This window comes from Ictidomys tridecemlineatus, unplaced genomic scaffold, assembly GCF_052094955.1.
Source record: "Ictidomys tridecemlineatus isolate mIctTri1 unplaced genomic scaffold, mIctTri1.hap1 Scaffold_35, whole genome shotgun sequence".
NCBI classification, from domain to species: domain Eukaryota; kingdom Metazoa; phylum Chordata; class Mammalia; order Rodentia; family Sciuridae; genus Ictidomys; species Ictidomys tridecemlineatus.
The window spans coordinates 1,594,125-1,602,438 of NW_027522416.1; positions in this window are offsets into that span (position 1 = coordinate 1,594,125).

The window sequence follows — 8,314 nt, forward strand, 5'->3', positions numbered from 1 at the left end:
GATAGTTCTTACTCTCAAAAATCTTATATGGAAGAAACAAGACAAGTGAACGAATCCATGAAATACAAGGTAGGGTAGGTAAAGGTCTCAAAAGCAGTATTATACAAGCTAGGGGGCAGAGAATAAAAAAAACATTAAATTTGAAATTAAGGATTTCTATATAAATATTAACTTTATATATATATATATATATATATATATATATATATATATATATATATATATATATATATATAAAGCCAAATGCACAATTTTACCCACTTGGTCTGCTATTTTGCTTTCATTTTACTTAGCGTATATTAGTACTGTGACACCTGCCCTACTAACAGCACTATTCAAAGTATGTAAATATTTCAAAAATTGGTCAACAATTGAAACTACATTTGTGCTTTAAAAATAAGATATATGCATATGTTCTAAATAATGACAACTATTTTAAGCCCCAATATTTTAATTCACAAGGAATATCCTGATAGGTTTTTTGTAGCCATAAATATTCATTATTAATGCACGTATGGTATCTTTCATTCAGTAGTACCAAAATCCAAAACACATGGAGTTGTCTCGCATTGCTCTGTTGCCAAAAATTGTGATGTGACTCTGATGTAACCTGGTTTGTCTGAGTAACTCCAAATGGTTTTTCAGACTTGCTCAGGGCCCATCTGGCTCCTAGGAAGCCTTATGCTAACATGGCTATAATCCCAGACTCTAGTGATAGACTGCCTGGGTTCTTTTTTTCTTTTTTCTTTTCTCATTTTTTTTCTTTTGTAGGGTCTCTCTATGTTGTCTAGCCTGATCTCAATCTTGTGAGTTCAAATGATCCTCCTGCCTCAACCTCCCAAGTAGCTGGGACTATAGATAATGTGCCATAGTATCTGGCTTGACTAGTTTGAAATCCAGACTCCCCTTCTCATTATTTTTGTGATCTGGGTAATTTTTCCTGTTTTTTATCTGTAAAATAATGTACATAATTATCTCTGAAGGTTGTTATGAGGATATTCTAAAAAATACAGGTAAAAATGAGTTGTTACAGTGTTCAGTAAGCAGTAAGTTCTCAATTACTTGCCATTCAAAAAAAAAAAGAATAGTAGGTATAGGCAGACATAAAAAGCTTATTCCTGAAAGCATTCTTCCTACCATATTTCAAAAATTCCTCTCAGGTTTTTATACTTAGTAAAAGTCGATGACATTTTGATCTTACTAAGTTTACAAAATTATTTTTAGAGTGTTAACAGAGAATCCAATAATGTGGAATTTTCTGGTATAAAATTATAATGTGTAAGACTTCCCCACCAAGGCATGCAGTAATGTTTTCTAATGCCCCACTACTAAATATTGCTTTCCTGACATATGTGAAGTACAACAATTCTCCAAGTTTGGAGACATATCTAATTTAAGTGCAAATCTCACTATTCCCTGAAAGTCACCAGAATATAAAGGATAACAAATCAAATCCATCCAGCTTATAATGTCTGTCGGCAGAAGGACACAGATGAGCAGCTGTGTCCTCAGCTATACTGCCTGGGTGATTGGTGCCAGTTCCCTGAAGCATTCCAGCTGAGTCTTCACCCACCCTCTATGATATCAAGGGTTTTCTTCTTCACATACAGGCAATGTGGTAAAAACCTCAAGAGATAGAGATTGCTTGAGCATATATGTACACGTACACACACAGACACATACACACAGACACACACACACACACACACACACACACACACACACACACAGATGTGTACTTCTTGATTATTTGACTTGGGGCATCAGTAAGACCATGTCAGAGCCAGTCCTTCTCTGTGACCTCTATTTAAATCAGCAGACTGTGATCTCTGCAGAATTTAAGATTAATTATAGCAACAAAGAACCTCCCTAAAATCTAAAATGTAGACTTGGTCATTAGTTCATTTTGCATGCTGTGAAAACTATATTTGGCATCATTAACAGCTGTCTGCATGAAATGTTCAGCACTAAAATATGATTGGTGAACACTTGGAATTTTATTTCCTTGTATTGCTTGCAATTATGGAGATTTTGATAGATCAATTCCCTTCTCATCTAAACCCTGAACTAAGAATTAAAGTGGCCTATAATATGAATGTCCCCTTCTCTTTGAGACCTCACTAATTTTCTTGGTTTTTATTTATTTTTTATTCTATGCAGGAAAAGAAATTTCCCTTTTAGTTGATATTTCCCTGAATACACATCATGATCACTTGCCATTTCCTAAGTGATTCAAGCAGCAATCTTATTTTAGAATATTTCCACTGAAACAGGCCCTGGAAGTTCAGTGTTTATTTTAAAAAGAATTCTGATAACCTCTTGACAAATTCTACCTAAATCAGGAGCATGTAAACTTGGCAAAGTGGGGATAGGAGGTTTGCATCCAGAATATTTATTTATATTCACCATGTGGTTGCCTTGTGATTATGATGGCTGTGCTGGTAGCTAAGCAGAGGCAATAGCATGAGCTGTGATAGCATCAGGGAATCTGAATGAACATGGTATGGGAGATCAGTATGGGTAACATCCAGAGTTAAAAAGAGAAACTCTAAAAGAGAAACTTCTTGGTTTCTAATGAATCCTTCCACCATGGTTATTTTCAGGCAACCAACATGATTTACTGAATGTGGAGTTAAGAAAAGATGCATAGAAAATATCAGTGGGACACCCCTTCCATGCATTCCTCCTCCATGGGTTGTGGGTTAAGTGATTTTTCCTTCCCTTTCCCGCCCCCCAAAGGATTTTACACTATGGTAAAATAAATGCCATTCAATTATTGATATGTCACTGCCCTGGGTAGAATAAAAATTAAGGCTTCTTCTGGGTTTACCTTTATGATTGTGGCTTTGATCTATATGTGGAAATGCTGAGCTAGAACAACAAAGAGGGAAGAGACCAGAAAGTGTGCTGTTAGGCAAGTAGCTAACTGGATGAGGTAGGAGTAGAAAGTCCAAGTTCTAGTTGATTGCCAATAACTATCTAGGAGATTTTGGACAAATCACTTAATAGCTCAACATTCATCAGTTTTTGAATGATATGAAGGTGGACGAGCAGCTATTTTGCCTTTAGCTTCAGAGAGCTTATAGCTTAATTTCATTAAGCTTAAGAAAACTTATAGCTTAGTAGGAAAGGGAGAAAACAGGTCACAAAAATTAATGAGTTGAGAACTAGCATACAGCTTAGGAAACATATAGGAGGAAAGTGGAACCTAATCTTTCAGCATCCGGGGAAGCTTCTGGGAAGAGGCAAGTGTGTACTGAACAAGGGAAAATGGCTATATTTATGTAATTTAAAGCTATGTTGGAAGGTCTGTAAACATTAGGAACATTTATGTCTTTCTGGTGGAAAATAATGCTTTGAAACCTAATTTGCTATTATTGTAACAATAATTAGACTTTTAAACTAGATTTTCAAATTATCTAAATCTGATGTAATTATTGGTGTACAATACATTTATTCTACTCACATTTGGTAGAGCTTCTTAGTTTTATAGTTTTATATATTTATCAGAATTTGAAAATAGTTGGCTGATATATACATGCAAATATTTTTTGATCTCTAGTCTCCCCTCTCTATATATTACTTTGGGGATTCTAATCACTTGTATGCTACTTCTTTATACCTGCACTTTATGTTCTTTTCTAGTTTTTCTCCATGCTTATATCCAAATATTTTTATCCTGAGTTTTTTCCTTATTCACTAATTCTGTGTCAATTTTGATACTAAGCCTATTTATTGAGTTTTAGATTTCTGTTATATAATTTCTCAGTCTAAATTTTCTATTTTATTCTTTTTTATTGATTTCAATTAGCAAGTGAAATTCTCCATTATGTCATCAGTTTCATTAAACACATTAATGAAAATTATTTATTTTAAAATCCAGGTGTAACTGCTGTTTGTATGCTTAGTAATTTTGGGTTAGGTATCAGATATTATGTATGGAAAAAATTTAAAGGCTCTAGATGATAACATATTATCTGAGAAAAGATTGTCCCTTCTTCTGAAAGGAATTAAAGTAAGAATAGGGGACGGGGTTGTGGCTCAGCAGTAGTGCACTCACCTAGCATTGTGAGGCCCTGAGTTCGATTCTCAGCACCACATAAAAATAAGTAATAAATTAAAGGCATTGTGTCCAACTACAACTAAAAAATAAATATTTTAAAAAGTAAGAATAGGATGAGTCTGCTCCAAAAAGATTGAAATGTCTCAAAGTATTTCAGTCTTTGTGAGAGCTTCCTTTTTTTGAGTTTACCCTCTTTTTGAGGACATGGTCCTTCACAAATCTCAGTTGAAAGGCTAAATCCTTTTCTTTTATGGGTCTAAATTCAGTTTTTTGTCTCTCAGTTCCATGATACCTCTGAACACTACAAGCTGCTGCTTCCTGCTCATCCTCTCTCTGCCCTATACTACTTGTGAACAGACAATTGCCTGAAGTCAAATGCAAATCCCTTCTTTCTGGATCTCAATCTGATCTGTCAAGTTGCAGCTGTCTTAATCATTCCCAAATGCCTTTGGACAATATTTTCCCCCTACATTTATAGTTGTTTTTGTTGTATTAATATGATATAAGCTACTCTGGCATAGCTGGAAGCAGAAATCTTGCCACTAAAGGATATTAAACATTGTAATGATGTGGTCTCATTTACATTTTAGAAAGATTTCTCTGAAAAACAATACCCTCGTCTGTGCCATGAAAGATTTTGATAGAAAATGTTCTCTAAGGTCCTATTCAGCTCCACCATTCTGCAAATATTGAGAGTATTAATAGTATGTCAAGCCATTATTTCAAGCTGTAAAAGCCTTTTAGTATTAATAATGTTAGAAAAGAACAGAACCTGGTGGAAAAGACCAAGAAGACAATCATCTTTGGTGTTTTCTCATGGACCTCTTCACTATTCTTTTCAGCCTCCACAAGTGTCCATTCTTTCTTTCTGGGGCCTGGTATTTGGGCATACAGACTATTTTCCAGGTAGACTGAATACTCTTTTCTCATCTGGTGATACCCCGCTCCACACTTTCTTCTGGAGTGTTTAGTACTGTAGAATTAAGATGTACACTCATTTTTCTAACACATTTTCAAAAGTCCTGATCCCTCAATATGATTATTTCATTAAACAAATTCTCTCTAAATAATAAAAGCTCCTATTTAATATCACATCCCCATAGCAAAGAGTGTGTACATTACAGAGTTTGCAGGATCTGGTTTTGTGACAAAAAATCCAAATAACATTTCTGGCTCTACTGAAGAGGTATATGTGAGTCGGGGACCTTTTTCTGGTATTTTAAAATTTCTACCTCAAAGTGCTATTGACGGCTCAGCAGACGTTTACCTTTGGTTCTGGGACTGAGACAAACTAAGAGGATATTGTTGTAGATAACTTAGGACCTTAGGACATAAAGAAAAATACAAGCCCCAAACCAAATGTTGATTGTATTCCTTGGTTTAAATGGAACTTTGAATTTTCTTACAGAAACTGCCTTTTTTTAAAGCTAAAAAAGCTTAATGTTTCATAATAGAAACAATATTTGTTATAGAAAAATGGAAAAACAAGAAAAGCAACTGTGGTTCTTTCAGTAAACCTGGATAGAATTTTGAAATTTTCAACTTGTGTTTTCTATACTTTTCTACATTATTAGACTCATTCATAATATAGGCTTTGGAAAATTGCTTTAAAAAGTTATTTAAATTATACATATTTTCCACTATTGTAATCTCTGTGTAAGCACTATTTTAATGCTGTGTGTGATAGATATCCAAATAAGAAATTTATACATATCTATACATTAAATTTATATATATATATATCTATAAAATACATTTGCAATACTACCTGTTCTCTTAAAGTATTTAACTACTTCCTTATTGTTGGATTTATTTTGTATCATAAATAATGTTCTATGTAGAAAATATTTTCAAATAAATTTGCTATAAATTGCCAAAAGAAGACATTTAGTTTCCTGTTATCTCATCACTACTTTTGATAACACACCTAAATTTTGTTTTCCTATATTTCATTTGCTTCCTTCTTATTATTTGTAAAATGTGTGTATATATCTTATTTGGCATATCATCCCTTCACCACTCCTATTTGTTGATCTTCTCATTGTTATTTATAGGTTTGTCAGGCCTTGGGAGATAGTCATCTCCTATAACCTAAACCTCTTTTGACCTTAGACTACATATTTCATCATTTCCATCTTCCCCTGCAATGCATCCCTCTAGAATTTGCGCATTTCTTGTTTGTTGTCAGTGTGCCTTTAACATTCTATAGCTGACAGGCTGATTGCTTTCCTGGTCAGCAGGATAGATGTATAGACTGAGGAATGAAATAGTGTGTTCAGGTGGAGATATCTGGCCAGTAGGTGCCTGTGATCAAGCCGATCTTGAGTATCATCAGTGATGTGAGGATCCTAATTTCATAATCAAAAGAAGTGTAATTCCTACTCACCAATTGGGAAGTAACCTCAGTTAACTTGTAAAAGAGTTAAAAGTCAAAGAAAAGGTTGAACTTTTTAATTTGCTGATTGCCAAAATGTTTAAAAGATCATTCATTAATTAACTGGTATTAAAGAAATTCCTTTGATTCGAATAACTGTGAGCCACAATGGGGCCTAGAAAACCTAGCAAGTCACTACAGTTTCTAGAACCTAGTAGACAGTTTTTCATTACCAAGAATTCCAAGTGCGATACAGTCATTAAGCAAAGTAATTCATAGTATTCTAAATGTTTGTACCTTTTTTTCCTTTGCCTTATGAACCACTTTGGGTGATTGTTTTGTGATTGTTGTTTTCTAAACAATGCCATCATCGAAGCATCAATAGCTCTTCTAAACCCTTAGCGTCTGGGAATAGTGAATTTTAGTTAAGGCGATAAGGTTATTTTGACATTTTCAGGCAGAACAACTTAGAAATTGATATCTGTTTTGGAGCCAACTTGCTGTGTGACCTTTTATAATTCCCTCAGCTTTACTGAAATTTATGTTTTCTTAAGTATACAGCCATGATAGCATGGCTTTTTCCAGGGCATCTTGCTGGCTAATTTGATAAATTTGAATCACACTGTATGAATGAAGAGTCATTTTGTGGCAATTGCTCTTTTCCAAACGTTCCGTTGCTTTGAATGCCCTATCTGAATATGAGATTGCTTCTCCAGATGTTATGGGCTCAGGTTTCCTTCTGGTGAATTTGATTGTTGATTCCTGCCTATGTTTCTCAGGATTTGTATAATTTCTCTGTCTTAGGTAAGGTTTTTATAAATGTTCAATGTTTTAGAGTTTGGATTCAATTCAGATAGGGGATATTTCCAAAGGACTCCTGCTCATCTACTTCCTCCCTGGAGAATGGTGAGAAACAGCTCTCTCTCCTCCTCTGATAGGGTGAGGGAAAAAAAAAAAACAATAGTTTTTTTTTTTGTTTTTTTCTCTCCTAATATATTGAGTATATTGACCTCTCACCTAAACCTTAGGTCAAAGGGAGAAGCACTGATTGTTTTTAATTGGATGATTGCTTCCATATGCTTCCCTTCTGGTAGGATACTATATAAAAGAATGTCCCCACCTCCCATAAGAAAAAAAAAAAAAGAACTGAAAAAAGAAGGCCTGTGAATGGCACAAATGTCCAGGCTTGATGACAGACATCCCATAATATGAATTTTAATCTCTTCCTGAACTAACTGTGTGACCTTGGGCAAGCTACTTAACTCATTAGGGCCTCAATATCCTATACTGTGAAATGGTTGTAATCATTATTACTAATATAGATAAGAGTCAACCTTTTTATTTGGTTGTGAAAAATCACATAATTGACTCAAGGTGTTTTGACTAGTGTCTGTTATATATTATGTACTTTATAAATATTATCTGAAAAAATAAAAACATTAAAAAACACACAAAGAATGTAGCCTCTGTGCCCCAACATGTGGAAGAGTAAACTTACTCTTTTGTGTCAAGGATTTTTAATGACTTACTCCAGAAAGTCACTATGGAGGAGTAGCTATGTCGACCCCCACTGTGGATTGAAGGCGCTATTCTGGCAGTCAGGACTAAGGGTGGCTTCACTGTTGTCACTTACTCGGTAGCTGTAGTGAAAGTGTAGATTCTCTCTGTAATTACTCTTAAGAGTCCTGTATGTTTCCTGCAAAGTGGCACTGCTGTAAAAGAACTCCCAGAAAACTGGGAAAAAATTGCCAGAGTTGTCAGTCTGTTGAGTCAAAGAGGGCTGCAGTAACCAATTCATCAAAAGAGATGCAGCATCTACACCTTCCCATGAAGGCATAATGGACAGAAGTAGACACCTGAAAATGTTCTTGAATCCA